This window comes from Hordeum vulgare, chromosome 5H, assembly GCF_904849725.1.
Source record: "Hordeum vulgare subsp. vulgare chromosome 5H, MorexV3_pseudomolecules_assembly, whole genome shotgun sequence".
Taxonomy (NCBI): domain Eukaryota; kingdom Viridiplantae; phylum Streptophyta; class Magnoliopsida; order Poales; family Poaceae; genus Hordeum; species Hordeum vulgare.
The window spans coordinates 123,855,966-123,873,047 of NC_058522.1; positions in this window are offsets into that span (position 1 = coordinate 123,855,966).

The following is a 17,082-nucleotide window of genomic DNA, read 5'->3' on the forward strand; positions in this document are numbered from 1 at the left end:
ATACATGAATATGCTATTTTATATCATTTTTGGGACTAACCTATTAATCTAGAGCCTAGTGCTAGTTTCTGTTTTCCCTTGTTGAGTCCAAACGGAATAAAATTTCCGGAATGATTATTCTTGGACTAGAAGAAACCTGCCAGACTTGAAGAGGGGGGCAGGAGACCTACCGGGAGACGACAAGAAAGCAGGGAGTGCCCTAGGGGGGCTGGCTTGTGGCCCCCTTGCAGGCCTCCTAATCCTCCTCCTGTAAATTCCCAAATATTCCCACAATACCAAAAAGGTAAAAAAAAATAGTTTTCTGCCGTCGGGAGCCTTGATGACCCACAAGTATAGGGGATCTATCGTAGTCCTTTCGGTAAGTAAGAGTGTCGAACCCAACGAGGAGCAGAAGGAAATGACAAGCGGTTTTCAGTAAGGTATTCTCTGCAAGCACCGAAATTATCGGTTACAGATAGTTTTGTGATAAGGTAATTCATAATGGGTAGCAAGTAACAAATGTAGCAATGGTGCAGCAAGGTGGCCCTATCCTTTTTGTAGCAAAGGAAAAGCCTAGACAAACTCTTATATAATGAAAAGCGCTCCCGAAGAAACATGGGAATTTATGTCAAGCTAGTTTTCATCATGCTCATATGATTCGCGTTCGTTACTTTGATAATTTGATATGTGGGTGGACATGTGCTTGGGTGCTGCCCTTACTTGCTAAAACCTCCCACTTATGATTAACCCCTCTCGCAAGCATCCGCAACTACGAAATAAGAATTAAGATAAATCTAACCATAGCATGAAACATATAGATCCAAATCAACCCTTACGAAGCAACGCATAAACTAGGGTTTAAGCTTCTGTCACTCTAGCAACCCATCATCTATTTACTACTTCCCAATGCCTTCCTCTGGGCTCAAATAATGGCGAAGTGTCATGTAGTCGACATTCACATGACACCACTAGAGGAGCGACAACATACATCTTATCAAAATATCAAATGAATACGAAATTCACATGATTACTTATAACAAGACATATCTCGTGTCCTTGGGAACAAACGTAACTACTCACAAAGCATATTCATGTTCATAATCACAGGAGTATTAATAATCATTAAGGATATGGACATATAATCTTCCACCAAATAAACCAACTAGCAGCAACTACAAGGAGTAATCAACACTACTAGCAACCCACACGTACCAATCTAAGGTTTTGAGACAAACATCGGATAAAAGAGATGAGCTAGGGTTTGGAGAGGAGATGGTGTTGATGAAGATGTTGATGGAGATTGACACTCTCTCGATGAGAGGATCGTTGGTGATGACGATGGCTTCGATTTCCCCCTCCGGGAGGCAAGTTTCCCCAGCGGAATAGCTTGGTCGGAGCTCTAGATTGGTTCTGTCGAAATTCCGCCTCGAGATGGCGGCGCCTCGTCCCAAAAGGTCTGATGTGATTTTTTCCAGGTCAAAGCCCTTCATATAGCAAAAGATGGGCACCGGAGGCTTCCAAGGGGCCCACAGGCCTGCAGGGCGCGACCAGGGGGTAGGTCGAGCCCCTTGTCTTGTGACCTCCTGGTGGGTCCCCTCCGGTATTTATTTTGCCCATTATTTTTTATAAATTCCAAAACTATTCTTCGTAATTTTTCAGGACTTTTGGAGTTGTGCAGAATAGGCGTGTGAGATTTCCTCCTTTTCGAGTACAGAATTCCAGCTGCCCGCATTCTCCCTCTTCATGTAAACCTTGTAAAATAAGAGAGAAAAGGCATAATGTGTATTTACAGCCCATAATGCAATAAATATTGATATAAAAGCATGATGCAAAATGGACGTATCAACTCCCCCAAGCTTAGACCTCACTTGTCCTCAAGCGAAAGCCGAGATCAATAAATATGCCCACATGTTTAAAGATAGGGGTGTAGAGAAAATAAAATACAGACATGAAGGCATCATGGTTATCTTTAGAGTAGCAACACAAATGGATATAGAATATCTTATGTTAGAGTAACAATTCATTCACAAGGTGAAATATGAATCAAGAACTCTATTGAGAACTAACAAACTATGATTTCAGTCATTGAAGCAATTCCAATTTATTTCAACGTGGGAAAGAGTCAATATAAGAGCTTGTAAAGAAAATCCACATACTCAATCATCTTATGGTCTTTCATAATAGCTAACACTCACGCGGTACCGATGGGGTCAAAGCTTCAATCGGACACAGAGAAATATAGGGGCTTATAATTTTGCCTCCCAACTATTTACCTCAAGGGTAATGTCAACAATAATAACTCATGATCACCCTATTCGAGTGGATATATTTGTCTAGATCATTACCCAACACACGACGCTTTCCAAAATATAAAGGCGAACTAAGGGAAATGGTGAAGATCACCACGACTCTTGCGTAAAGGTAAGTGCTAAAAAGTAAAGGTAACAGATAGACCCTTCGTAGAGGGAAGCAGAGGTTTTCATGCGCTTTTATAGTTGGATGCACAATCCCATAATGCAAAAGAACATCACTTTAGATTGCCCCTTGTGTTAAAGAACTTTATTATGTAGTCCTTCACTTTTATTTCTTCTATATCACGAGTTCGTATAAAGTTTGTTTTTCTCGCACTAATAAACCACACATATTTAAAGAGCAATTTTTCTTGCTTAAACTAATGACAACTTACTTGAAGGATCTTACTCAATCCATAGGTAGGTATGGTGGAATCTCAAGGCAAAACTGAGTTAACGGTTTTTGGATGCACAAGTAGTATCTCTACTTGGTGCAGAAGTTTTTGGTTAATATGGGGTGGAAGCATGCGACACATGTTGAAGGATCTACAACCACATAACTTCTATTCGGAAATAAGCAAACATAACTCATTATGTTGTCTTCCTTGTCCAACATCAACTTCTTAACATATAATATTTTAATGAGTGCTCAGAGTCATAAAAGATTTCCAAGATGATATATTTATATGTGAACCTCTCTTTCTTTATTACTTCCTTATAATTGCAACAATGACCAATAGCTTTGTTTATGAACTCACAACAAATTTCAATATACTTTTTATATGTGAAGTCATCACTCCCCATAAGATCAGTATGTATGTTTTTTTGCTTTTATTCTATTCTTCTTTCTATTTCTTTTTCTAAATATCATAGCAAGCAAGCGAAGCCCTTGACTCAAACTACTCTTTATTATATAACTCTTGGACTTGCTTACATAGGGGAACATACAGAAAAACTCAAAACTAGATCACACTAAAACTCTATTATACTAGATCAATATATAACTAAAATGATCAAACGAAGAAAAAAAAAGTAAAAAGGTGTGATGGTGATACGATACCGGGGCTCCTCCCCCAAGCTTGGCACAAGCCAAGGGATGTTCCCATACCCATGTGTTTAGTTGTATTTCTTCGGAGGTGGTGATGTTGGAGTTGTGGGTGAGGTTGGAAGTTTGTACTCCATCGTGCAAGGCATGGGACCATCGTGAAAAGATGAACTAGTCTCCGGAATCCTTAAGCATGCAGTTAAACTCATTTTCTTAAATCTGTATTCATACTCACAATTTTGGTTCTGCAGGTCATAGATCTCGGTTTGGAGGTGCTCGATTTTCTCGTAAATCTTGAAGACTTGATCCTAGAGGTTCTTGGCGTCCAGCTTGTGCTTATGTGTAAAGTCCGCAATCATCAGGTTATTGGCATTAAGTCCTTGTTCCATGATCCCTTGGCACATGAAGACTTGTTGCTCCATTGTTTCGAGCCTTGCCTCCACGCTTTCGGTATTCTTTGGTCCCTCAACATCACGGATGTGCAACACCACCTCATGCATCTCAATGGTTTGAGGGTGTTGCAACACCTCCGCAAGGTTGGGGTTGATGATCCTCTCAAAGAACTTGTCCTTCAGAGTACTTGAAGACGTCTTGTTGATCTAAATATGTTACAGAAACAGCTCGAAATGAAAACATGAGGTATTGTCAAGATACGAATGTCAAAACCTTCGAGAGATTATATAATAATTTTTTGCCTACCAGAAGGAGTCTTCCACAAGAAAACGGAGTCTGGAGGGTGCACGGGGTGGCGACAAGCCTGCAGGGCGCGGCCCTTGTCGCCTCCTCGTGCACGCTTCAGACTGGTTTAAATTTTCCTAATTTTTTAAATATTCCAAAATTGGTAAAAATTGCCATTGAAAACGTTTTGGAGTCGGTTTACTTACCGTAGCACATACCTATTCCTTTTCGGGGTCCGAGACGTTCTGATAGGTCTCCCTAATGTACTTTCCGGAGTTATGGTATTGAAAATATTAGTTTCAACATTTACGAGAGTACCTGAGATACAATGTTTAATTCTTTGCCCATTTACCACCTTTGGATTTGTGCCTTCGGCATTTTTGATCTTGATGGCACCGAAATGATATAGTTCCTCGATAATGAAAGTACCTTCCCATTTAGAGAGAAGTTTTCCTGCAAAAAATCTTAAACACGAGTTGTATAGCAAGACATGATCACCTACATTGAATTCACGCTTTTGTTTCTTCTATCATGCCATCTCCGAACCTTTTCTTTAAACAACTTATCATTCTCATAGGCCTGGGTTCTCCATCCATCAAGTGAGTTGATGTCAAATAACCTCTTCTCACCATTAAGTTTGAAGTCATAGTTAAGATCTTTAATTGCCAAATAAGGTTTATGTTATAGCTCTAGAGGTAAGTGACATGCTTTGCCATAAACCATTTTGTAAGGAAACATACACATAGGGTTTTTGTAAGCGGTTCTATAAGCCCATAATGCATCGTCAAGTTTCTTAGACCAATTCTTTCTAGATCTATTGACGGTCTTTTGCAAGATCAATTTAATAAATCTGTTGCTCAATTCTACTTGCCCACTAGACTGAGGATCATAAGGAGATGCAATTCTATGATTAACATCATATTTAGCAAGGAATTTACGGAAAGCACCATGAATAAAGTGTGAACCACCATCAGTCATTAAATATCTGGGGACTCCAAATCTAGGGAAAATTACCTCTTTAAGCATTTTAATAGAAGTGTTATGATCAGCACTACTAGTTGGAATAGCTTCTACCCACTTAGTAACATAATTAACAGCAACTATAATATGAGTATACCCGTTGGATTTTGGAAAAGGTCCCATATAATCAAAACCCCAAACATCAAATGGTTGAATAATTACAGAGTAATTCATAGGCATTTCCTGACGTCTACTAATATTACCAATTCTCAATTCTTTTACATTCATCACAAGACAAGACAAACTTAAGAGCATCCTTGAAGAGAGTGAACCAATAAAAACTAGATTGTAATACCTTGTGTGCAGTTCTATCTCCAGCGTGATGTCCTCCGTAGGCCTCGGAGTGACACTTGTATAGGATCTATCCCTTTTCATGCTCAGGTACACAATGTCTAATAATACCATCTACTCCTTGTTTATAAAGGCGTGGATCGTCCCAAAAGTAATATGTTAAATCATAGAAGAACTTTTTGTTTTGTTGGTACGTGAAACTAGGCGGTATAAATTTAGCAACAATGTAGTTAGCATAATCATCATACCAAGGAGCATTGCCTAAATCATTTATGACAGCTAATTTTTCATCAGGAAAGCTATCATCAATAGGTAGTGGGTCATCAAGAACAATCTCTAATCTAGACAAGTTATCTGCTACGGGGTTATCAGCGCCCTTTCCATCAATAATAAGCAAATCAAATTCTTGTAGCATAAGAACCCATCTAATAAGTCTAGGTTTAGTGTCCTTCTTTTCTGTCGGCATTCTAGGAATGGGGGTACCCAGACCTGCCTACCTGCGGCCCAGGGTTGGCCCACTTCATCGACCATAAACACAACCGGCAGTGGCACCACTCAAGGCAAGGCCCTCGCGAGGGCCTGAGCCCCGCAAGGAGGAGCATCACCTAGACCCGCAGGGGGCTCCTTAGGACCCCTCCAGAGCGGCATAGTTTCCGAGGCAAGACCCAACCTCAGGAGTCAAGGATGACGCGGGGAGAGGACAACCGAGTAGCGGATTGCAGGATGGTGCATTTTCCCCTTTCGTGCAAAGGAGGGGGCGTACGTGGGTTCACAAGGCATCTTTCAAAGGTTTCCATTCTGGTGCAACAAGACCACCACCACCCTCCAGCAGGACGAACGTCATCCTTGGACCCGTCCCTGCTATGCTGACAACAACTTTGCAGGCGAAGATCACCTTTGGGCAGGGGATCATGTTCCTGTGTTCCCCTTCAAAATTGGCCATTGTGGCATCCCTTCCCACCGAAACAATAAGGGAAGAGGCCCGGGCCGCCGCTATATATAGAGGGTAGGTTACTTCATAGAGGGCGGGATTCATTCATTCGCACATCCACACCACACAAAGGCCACCCAGCCTCTGGAGGCCCCCGAATATTGTACTAGTTCATCCACCAACCTCCATGAGAGGCAATCCACCAAAGTAGGACTAGGGTATTACACTTCTCAGCGGCCCGAACCTGGGTAAACCGCTATGTTCTGTGTCTTCCTTGCCATCGAGTGAGTTCTCTGCCATCCCCAGCGAGTAGCGAGTTAGGTGAGGCGAGCCCGAGAGAGATCTTCGTACATGCCCCTGAGTTCAAAACTTTAGGGTTTTGCGGAGCCCGAAATCCGACATTTGGCGCGCCAGGTAGGGTGTGTGTCAAGGTCTCTCCAGGGCTCGGCCCGCTGAAGCTGGCCACACTCATGGTAGGGAGACGGAGAATCCGCGCACAGAGGTGGGCCAATCACGTGGTGCGGCTCACGCAGGCGGGACAGGACGCCCTGCAATGCTCCGCCACCGTGTCGGCTGGCGTCCAGACCGGACAGGCTTCCAACGAGCGCAGGGGGATGCCACCTTCACCAACCACACGACATTCCCTCGTCACCCCGACCCTTCCATGCGCCCAGTCTGTTCCTCCCCCTTCAGAGTCTGTCACTACCCGACGAACATACATGTCGCGCTCCTGGTGGCGCATGAGCTCAGGCGCCGACACACCGCCCGCCGCCGCCGCATCGGCGGGCAGAGGCGAGCTCATGGGCGTGACGTCACCCAACGCCCCCCGGCGAGCTCATGGCCTCATCGCTAGGGGCAACAACGGGGAAACCACGCAGGTGAATCCCAAACATCCACTCAGGCCCGCCTCCACTAGATATTCGGCGGGAGCTGCTCGAGGCATGGGATTTGGCCGTGCTGGGGAGGCGTCATCCAACGCCCCCCGGCGTGCTTTGCGGAACACGGAGGGAGTACCGGAGGCCCTACATCAACCCCTGGAGGCACGCACAGTTCGACGATGACTGCGCCAGCACACGTCCGGGCTACGAAGGCAGCAACGCGAACCATCACTGCAACAAGAGGCACGCGTGCGACCCCGCAGGCAGGCCCTGCGCAAACAGGTATGAACAACACTACGGGGGTGGCTTTGCGGGGCAGCCCAGTGCGGGTGTCCTCGCGGGGCACACTTGCTGGTCGGGAGCTACTTCGGGCAGACGTCTGGGTGATCTCTCGCCTGGGACAGGCTGGACGCACACTTGTGTCCCACCGAGAGGCCCTAGCCTGGGAACGGAGGGTAGAGCACACACCCATGTTCCCAGGCCAGACGATCCTAACATGGAGGCCGGGGGTGGTATATTCGCCCCTGCCTCCGGGGCGTGCGACGCCCGCCTGGGGACTGAGGGTGGAACACACGCCCATGTCGCCAGTGCGCGCTTCGTTCGATCGCTAGCAGGTGTTCAGGTACCCGCCGTTGCCCTCACGTTGGGCTAGCCCGGCATGGGGCATGGCCCACGGTACCAACGTGGGAACTAGGGGGGCCCATCGAGGCACATTGGGGCAATGCCCCAGGGACTCAGGACCTACCGTCTGGGCGAGCTCTCCGGCCAGCGAGCGCTAGGGGATCCTCCCACGCTCGAGGGCTCGTTCAAGGTGGACCACGCAACACCACTATGAACCCGGGGACCACGAGCGGGGCACGCGTGTGTGAGGCATGGGGCTCTCGGAGCGTCCTCGGGACCTGTATCAACCCGTAGCACCTCTGCATCATCCTTCAATCCTTGTGGAACCTACTTCATCCCGTGACATTCTCACGTAATAATGAGTCGAGGCTGTATACTCCCAGGGCCCCCCGAGGACTCGGAAGGGGTCCCTCCCATGCTGAGCGGCAGCCCTACGCTCCGCGCTGGGGAGAAGACGGAAGCAATCAACATGGTCCACCAATGACCCAAAAGGAAATAGGCGCCTATGCCTTGGGAGTAGGGACACTCGCGAGGACAAAGTGTCCTTGCGACCTCCCTGATACACCCCCACCGTAACACTCTCACGTAATAACGAGCTGAGGCTGTATATGACCCGGGCCCCCCGAGGACACAGAGGGGTCCCTTCCATGCCTAGTGGAAGCCCTATGCTTCGCGTTGGGGGGAGACAGAGGCGCTGAATAGCTTAGGGGTCGGACGCGTCTGTTTTCTCGTTGCTTTCTTGTGTTTCAAGTTGCGACCCTCAAGGGCCTCCCCTTTTGTATTTTGAGCTATCAAAGGCTCGAAGATCTCTTTGCTTAATGTTTTGAAAAGAAAAGAAGGGCGGGGATTTCTTCTCTATGTTCTCTCGTTTTACCAAACTCGAGTTCCCTCTCTCCCTTCGTTTTGATTGGTGTTTCGCAAAAACCTTGGGAGACCGCCGAGCCCCCCGAGGCAACCACAAGAGGGGCGGAATGGGGAATCGCTCGAGCGCCAAAGGGGACTGCTGAGCTGCGCCTCAGGAGCCTTACCTTTCATAAGGCCACTTGCCCTCTTTGATGTCGTCCTTTAATTCCCGTCAGTATCAGGGGAGGCGGGGCCCCGCCCCTTAGACTCATCCTTCGTGGTCGTACCTAATGATGGTGGGGAAATGTGTGGGACTCGGGCCTGTCAACGTAGAGCGGTTTGAGTGTCAAGGGGGAATCCCGAGCATCAGGCCTTAGGAGCCTTACCAGACGCAAGGCCACTCGACCACCCAGGTGCGCGCAGCCCATGTCGGCACCCAGGGCGTCGGGGCTTTGCCCCATGAGGAACAACCTTGGTAACGGGTTGCGCCTCACGACGGCACGGAAATGTGCGGGACAGGGACCTACAGACGCAGAGTGCCGAAAGGGTCCTCAAACCACCCCACAAGGAGGGAGGAAGCACCACGAACGAATCTATGGTCGCTGGTTAGACCGTCAGTGTCGCGACAACACGATACTGGCAGCGGCCACGGCCAGGAGGAAAACATTGTGCACACCTCGCCTTCATAGAACGCATTAAAAGGTACACTCCATATACATCAAAGTTGTTGTTAAACCTAATACATGACCCTATAGGAAAACAAGGCAGCGCATCAGGAGGACACATCGTCGCGAGAGCTCGCACCACAACCTTTGGGAGCAAGCCTTGTCACTAGGTCTTCCACGTGGGTCTAGACCCATTCGGCTAGGGCGGTGCGGATTGTCCCTGGCACCAGACCCAACACTGCGGCAAGTCAAAGTCTGGGTCGAGGCGAAGGAGGTGGCTGAAGATGTCCGAGGCCGCTTGACCCAAGAGGTCACGACTCTTCTCCTCTGCGAGCGCGAGGGCCTTCTTGGCACCCTCCTCAAGACATTGCACAACACGGAAGAAGAATCCCAAGTAACCAGCATCGTCGGGGACCAGAGGGCTCAAGACACCCTCCCACATATGTCGCTCAAAGCCCAGGAGGCTCTCCTCTCGAGGGATTCAAATACCCGGGAGCGTTCAAGCTGGAGGCCGTGAGCATGGATCGCCTCTTCAGAGGCCTCTCCGTCCAGGGAAGCTGCTCTTTTCACCTGTTTGTAAAGAAGAGATAGTTTACCTTCGGAAGTAGCTTGGGCATCCAGTGTGATGTGCCGACGCTTCACTTCCTGATCCAGCCTTTTCCGGAGGGCATCAACCTCGTTTTTCAGGTGGCCACGGTGCTCGCGGAAGCGGGACTCCTGGATCCTCAGCTTCGCATGATAGTCAAGAAGAAGGGAACGCTGAGCCTCCACCACCCCCCTGTCGATGACCTCCTGAAGCTTCGCCTCACAAGAGGCAAGGGATTCCTCAGCAAGCGATACCTGTCGCTCCCTCACGTCGAGACACTCCTGCTCCAGGCTCTGCTCCACCTGTACAAGCGCCAGCGAATCGGTAGACATTTGAAATCCCACGCCGATAAGGAAGAACTCAGCAAGCGGACCCCCCAGGATGGCCCTCAGCAGAGCCTGCTCTTCAAGATCGGAGTTGAGGGTGTAAAGCTCCCTGTGGCGATCCTCGGAAGCCCTGCGTTGACAATCAGCCTCCTGAGCCTCAGAGAGAGCAAGCTCGCGGGCTTCCACCGCGGCGGCAAGGGACCCCTCTGCCTCCGCGCAGGTGCGCTCACATTGCACACGGTCGAGGCTCACAGCAACTTCATGCCGTTGCCACCCCGACGCAAGGCATCGGTGCTCATCCTCCAGGTGGACTTCATTGCTGGCCAGCCCCGCCCCTAGACGTTGAAGCGCGTCCGCCGCGGTGCGGAACAAGCCCCACGACGCGTCACACAAACCTTCAACAGGCTCCAGTGGCCAACTAGCGCTCTCAGTTTCCACATGGCGAACGGGAGAGACGCGCGAGGAGTCTCTCAGCCCGAATCCATGCTCGGGGGCTGGGGGCTCACGCGCAGGCGCTTCTTCGGAAGGAAGTGCCCCCTGAGGCCCCACGTCACCAAGGAGAAGGGGTCCGGATGGGAGGCGCCGTAGGCGAGGGGAATGGCACTCTTCCAGGGAGTCGGAGGCCGCGGGCAAGGAAGACCGCGGGAGGCTCACGCGCAAGGGACTAGGGGGGTCGTACCCCGCGGGGTGCGGGGGAAGAAACCACAAGATGCTCGGCAATCTCAGGGGCAGGCAGCACCAGCCCGCCTCCCTTGTTGCCGGTGGAGAGCCTGTAGAACAAAGGACCAGAAGGGAGGCGCAGAAAGAAAGGACGGAGGAGGGTATGGGCGCTTACTCGTCTACGGCGACCCTCGTCTTCTTCACTCGAGCCCACCGCATTGAGGGGCGGCTGCCCTCAGGCAACCTCCGCTTCCGGCCGACGCGGGTGTCCCGGCGTGGAGACCCGGCGGCCCTCGGCTTCCACCATCGTCCGATCGTTACCACCAACCCCGACTTGACCCGGAGCATGAGCCGGGGGAGCGGGCGGCAATACACCGCCCACCCTGGCTACGGGAGGGGTGGCACGACCAGTGTTTTCGTGGGCCTGAGCCCCAAGTGTAGAGCCCCCCGGGGGCATGCGTCCCCCCCAGGGAAGAACCCCCACTCATCTAAGAGCGTCATCTCCACGACGAGAACTTCCGAAGTTATACAATGGGAGGCCATTCTTGGGAAGCTCGTCAGCATGGCCACCAGTCAGCCAATAGAGTAACTCACGCAAGACGTGAGGGGAGAGAGGCAGGACCTGGATCCTCATTGGGTCACGAGGTCCTGTGTAGGCCCACATCGGACGGGAGTGGTGCTGAAGAGGGGCGATCCGCCGTCACATAAACTCCTGCACCACCATTGCCAGCGTCACCCCCGCCCGCTTCAGCTTCTCCAGCTGGGTCAGGACCGACATGAGCCGGGAGTCATTAAGCTCCTCGCGCATCCACCCGTGGTTCGACGTTCTGGGGGTCGACGGGGGATGGAGCAAGGCTCCAGCCTCTGCAGTTTCGACCTGCACCCACTGCAGCCGGAACCCCTCTGCTTCGGGGAGGAGCTCGGCATCGAGGGCCCCCAGGACCGACGCGTCGGCCATCTTCAAGGACGTGCACCCAGAGCACTGCTCCTCGGAGACCAATTCAAGGGAGAAGAAGTGGCGAAGCAATGCCACGGAAGGGGTAATGCCAACAAAGGCTTCGCACAAGAATGCAAAGGCCGAGAGGAGAACCAAAGAGCTGGGGTCAAGGTGGATGGCGTGGATCTGGTAATGCAAAAGCACTGCTATGAGGAAGCTCGAGAACGACGGTAGTACACCAGAAAGAAGAGCGCGGATATGAAGGTGAACTGCGGGGGTCGCCATCTCGCCCCGAGGCCATGAACCTTGCCAGATCTTTGTAGCTCCCCACTCGTTGGAGCCGGCCATGAGTACCAATCGGATCTTCTCTAACCCCTCGAAGTTCACCACCGTTGGCCGACCCAACACGGGCCGAGGCACCGTCGAGATGGTCGGACCCCGCGAGCCTCCGTTTCCCCCTTTTTTGGAGGCATGGCAAGGAGTATGAGGGGGAAAACGACGCGGCACCTGGGGGATCGCACGTGGCAGCCGAGATCGTACAGGAGGAACGATGGCGGCTCGCGGATGCGGGTCAAGTGGTTTAAGGAGCCTTGCTGAGGCTGGTCTGGCATGGAGAAGACGGGAAGACAAGCATTGAGTTCGCCGTTTATAGGGACTGGCACGCAGGCAATTAGGGCCCGCGGTGCTTCTTGACGCCCCCAAGGCTTCGCCGAGAAGCCAGCTCGAGCATGCCTTGGGCCCAGGGGCTACTGTCGGCGTTCAGGGAATGGGGGTACCCAGACCTGCCTGCCTGCGGCCCAGGGTTGGCCCACCTATCGACCGAAAACACAACCGGGTGCGACACCACTCAAGGCAAGGCCCTCGCGAGGGCCCGAGCCTCATGAGGAGGAGCAGCACCTAGACCCGCAGGGGGGCGCGTTAGGACCCCTCCGGATCGGCGAAGATTCGGAGTCAAGACCCGGCCTCAGGAGTCAAGGATGACGCGGGGAGAGGGCAAGCGAGCAGCGCATTACAGGATGGTGCAATTTCCCCTTTCGTGCAAAGGAGGGGAGGACGTACGCGGGTTCACAAGGCATCTTTCAAAGGTTTCCATTCTGGTGCAACAAGGCCACCACCGCCCTCTAGTAGGACGGACGTCATCCCTGGACCAGTCCCTGCTGCGTTGACAACAACTTTGCAGGTGAAGACCACCTTTGGGCAGGGGAGCATGTTCCCCCTGTTCCCCTTCAAAATTGGCCATTGTGGGATCCCTTCCTACCAAAACGATAAGGGAAGAGGACTCGGGCCACCACTATATATAGAGGGTAGGTTACTTTGTAGAGGGCGGGATTCATTCATTCGCACACCCACACCACACAAAGGCCACCCAGCCTCCGGAGGCCCCCAAACATTGTACTGGTTCATCCACCAACCTCCACGAGAGGCAATCTACCAAAGCAGGAGTAGGGTTTTACGCTTCTCAGCGGCCCAAACCTAGGTAAACTGCTGTGTTCTGTGTCTTCCTCACCATTGAGTGAGTTCTCTGCCATCCCTAGTGAGTAGCGAGTTAGGTAAGGCGATCTCGAGAGAGATCTTCATACACGCCCCTGAGTTTGAATCTTTAGGGTTTTGTGGAGCCCGAAATCCAGCATTTTCCATAATGTATTTAATAGTAGCATGATCAGTGTGAAAGTTACTTTGGAATCAACAATATAAGGTCTAAACTTATCACAAGCAAACACAATTGCTAAAAATTCCTTTTCAGTGGTAGCGTAGTTTCTTTGAGCACTATGTAGTGTTTTACTATCATAATGGATAACATTTAATTTCTTATCAAATCTTTGTCCTAGGACGACACCAACAACATAATCACTAGCAGCATACATAATTTCAAAGGGTAGGTTCCAATCAGGTGATTGAAAAACAGGTGAAGTGATCAAGGCTCTCTTAAGAATTTCAAATACTTCTACACAATCATCATAAAAAACGAACGAAACATCCTTTTGCAAAATAATAGTGAGAGTCTTAGAAATATTAGAGAAGTCTTTAATAAATATCCTATAGAAACCAGCATGAGGAAGGAATCTTCTTATACCTTTGATATTTGTTGGACACGACATTTTTTCAATAGCATCAACTTTAGCTTTATCAACCTCAATACCTTGTTTGGATATTTTGTGTCCCAAGACAATGCCTTCATTAACCATAAAGTGGCACTTCTCCCAATTCAAGACAAGATTAGTTTCTTCACATCTTTACAAAACTCGATCAAGGTTGCTCAAGCAATCATCAAAAGGTAGTACGTAAACGGAAAAATCATCCATGAAAACCTCAACAATCTTTTCACAAAAGTCAAAGAATATAACCATCATCCATCTTTGAAAGTTAGTAGGTGCATTGCATAAACCAAAAGGCATACGTCTATAAGCAAAGGTACCGAAAGGTAGTGGGTAATGATCTTTCCTAGTAGCTTTATTTAATTTCCTGAAATCAATTATCAATTGATCTTTATCATTAGGAAACACAGTAATACCTCCCTTTTTGGGGACACAATGAACGGGACAAACCCATCTACTATCAGCACTAGGATAAGTTATACCTGCCTCAGATGCTTTAGTATTACGTTTCTTACCACTTCCTTCGTTTGAGGATTTAATCGTTGTTGGTGATCAACAACTAGTTTAGCATCAGGCTCCATATTGATTTTGTGATGACATAGAGTGGGATTAATGCCCTTAAGATCATCAAGAGTATATCCAATTGCGGCACAATGCTTCCTCAGTGTTTTCAATAATCTCTTTTCTTCATGCTCTGAAAGGTTAGCACTAATAATAACATGATGTATCTCTTTCTTATCAAGATAAGCATACTTCAGAATATCAGGTAATTGTTTAAGCTCAAACATGGGATCACCCTTGGGAGGAGGAGGGCCCCCAAGTATTTCAACAGGCAGGTTGTGTTTCAGAATAAGCTACTGATCAAAGAAAATCTTATCTATTTCATTCCTTTCATTCATATGCATATCATTTTCATGGTCTAGAAAATATTGTACTAAGGGATTAGTAGGAGGCACATCAATAGAATCGAGACCAATAATTTCATCTTTACTAGGTAATTCTTTGTCATGGGGTTGTCTACGAAATTTAGAGAAATTGAACTCATGAGATGCATCACAAAAACTTACAGTAACCGTTTATTTTTCACAACCAATCTTAGCATTAACAGTATTCAAGAAGGGTCTACCGAATATAATGGGAAAAAAATCTTCTTGTGGGGAACAAAGAACAAGAGAATCAGTAGGATACTTTACTTTCCCACACAAGACTTCAACATCTCTAACAATCCCAATTGGTGAAATAGTATCTCTATTAGCAAGCTTGATGGTAACGTCAATTTCCTCTAATTCGGTTGGTGCAATATCATTCATAATTTCTTGGTATAAGGTAAAGGGAATTGCACTCAGACTAGCTCCCACATCACATAAGCCATGATATCAATGATCTCCTATTTTAACAGAAACAACAGGCACACCAACAATAGGTCTATGTTTACCCTTAGTATCAGGTCTAGTAATTCTAGCAGCTTCATCACATAAATGAATAACATGCCCATCTATATTATCAACCAAGAGATCTTAAACCATAGCAACATTAGGTTCAAATTTAATTTGTTCAATAGATATAGGTGTTCTAGTGCAACTCTTACGAACCACAGTTGAAGCTCTAGCATGTTCCTTTATCCTAACCGGAAAGGGTGGTTTCTTAATATAAGCAGTAGGAATAACATGATCAACATTATAAATAGTAGTTTCTTATTCAACTTTCGTAGGTTCAACTACTTTAACTTCAATGTGATGATGATATTTAAACCACTTCTCCTTGGGGAGATCAACATGAATAGCAAAAGATTCACAAAATGAAGCTACTACCTCAGAGTCAAGTCCATATTTAGTCACGAAAAGCAATGGTGTTTATAAATGATTTAACACAATCAAATTTAAGGCTTATACATAACTCATTACCTTCATCGAGTTCTGAATCTTCAAAGTTGTTTTCAATTCTTTCCAATAAGTCCCATTTGAACTCAATATCTTTCTTCATAAAGGAACCAACACAAGAAGTGTCAAGCATGGATTGATCATTACGAGAGAGCTGAGCATAAAATTCTGAATAATAATTTCCCTCGGGATCTCAAGATTGGGGAAAGAATATAACATTAACTTAAGCCTCCCCCAAGCTTGAGCTATTCTTTATCCTTCACGAGGCCAAAAATTATAAATATAATTCCGATCGTGATGAACCAGATGCATAGGATAAAACTTCTGATGAAATTCCAATTTCAATCGGTTGTAGTTCCATGATCCAATATCATCACATATCATATGCCAAGTCAACGCCTTTTCCTTCAAATATAAAGTACATACCTTCTTATTGACATCATCCTTGGGTAGACCTGCAAGCTTAAATAATCCACATACTTCATCCACATAGATTAGGTACAAATCAGGATGTAGTGTTCCATCTCCTGCATAAGGATTAGCTAGCAGTTTTTCTATCATACCCGAAGGAATTTCATAATAAATATTTTCATTAGGTGCAGCAGGTTGAGGGGCATCTCTTTGTGCTTCCGGTCGGGGTGAATATGCCCCGAACAAGCCCCTCAAAGAATTATTTTCCATAGTGACAAGTGACACAAAATTTCAGCACAATTTATAAATTTTTTCCTAATCAAGTTCCACTTACCAAACACGCTTCAATCCCTGGCAGCGACGCCAGAAAAGAGTCTTCGTGACCCACAAGTATAGGGGATCTATCATAGTCCTTTCAATAAGTAAGAGTGTCGAAACCAACATGGAGCAGAAGGAAATGACAAGCGGTTTTCAGTAAGGTATTCTCTGCAAGCACTGAAATTATCGGTGACACATAGCTTTGTGGTAAGGTAAATCGTAACGGGTAGCAAGTAACAAATGTAGCAATGGTGCAGCAAGGCGTCCCAATCCTTTTTGTAGAAAAGGACAAGCCTACAGAAACTCTTATATAAGGAAATTCGCTCCCGAGAACACATGAGAATTTATGTCAAGCTAGTTTTCATCATGCTCATATGATTCGCATTCGTTACTTTAATAATTTGATATGTGGGTGGACCTGTGCTTGGGTGCTGCCCTTACTTGGACGAACCTTCCACTTATGATTAACCCCTCTTGCAAGAATCCGCAACTATGAAAGAAGAATTAATATAATCTAACCATAGCATGAAACATACGGATCCAAATCAGCCCCTTACGAAGCAACACATAAACTAGGGTTTAAGCTTCTGTCACTCTAGCAACCCATCATCTACTTACTAATTCCC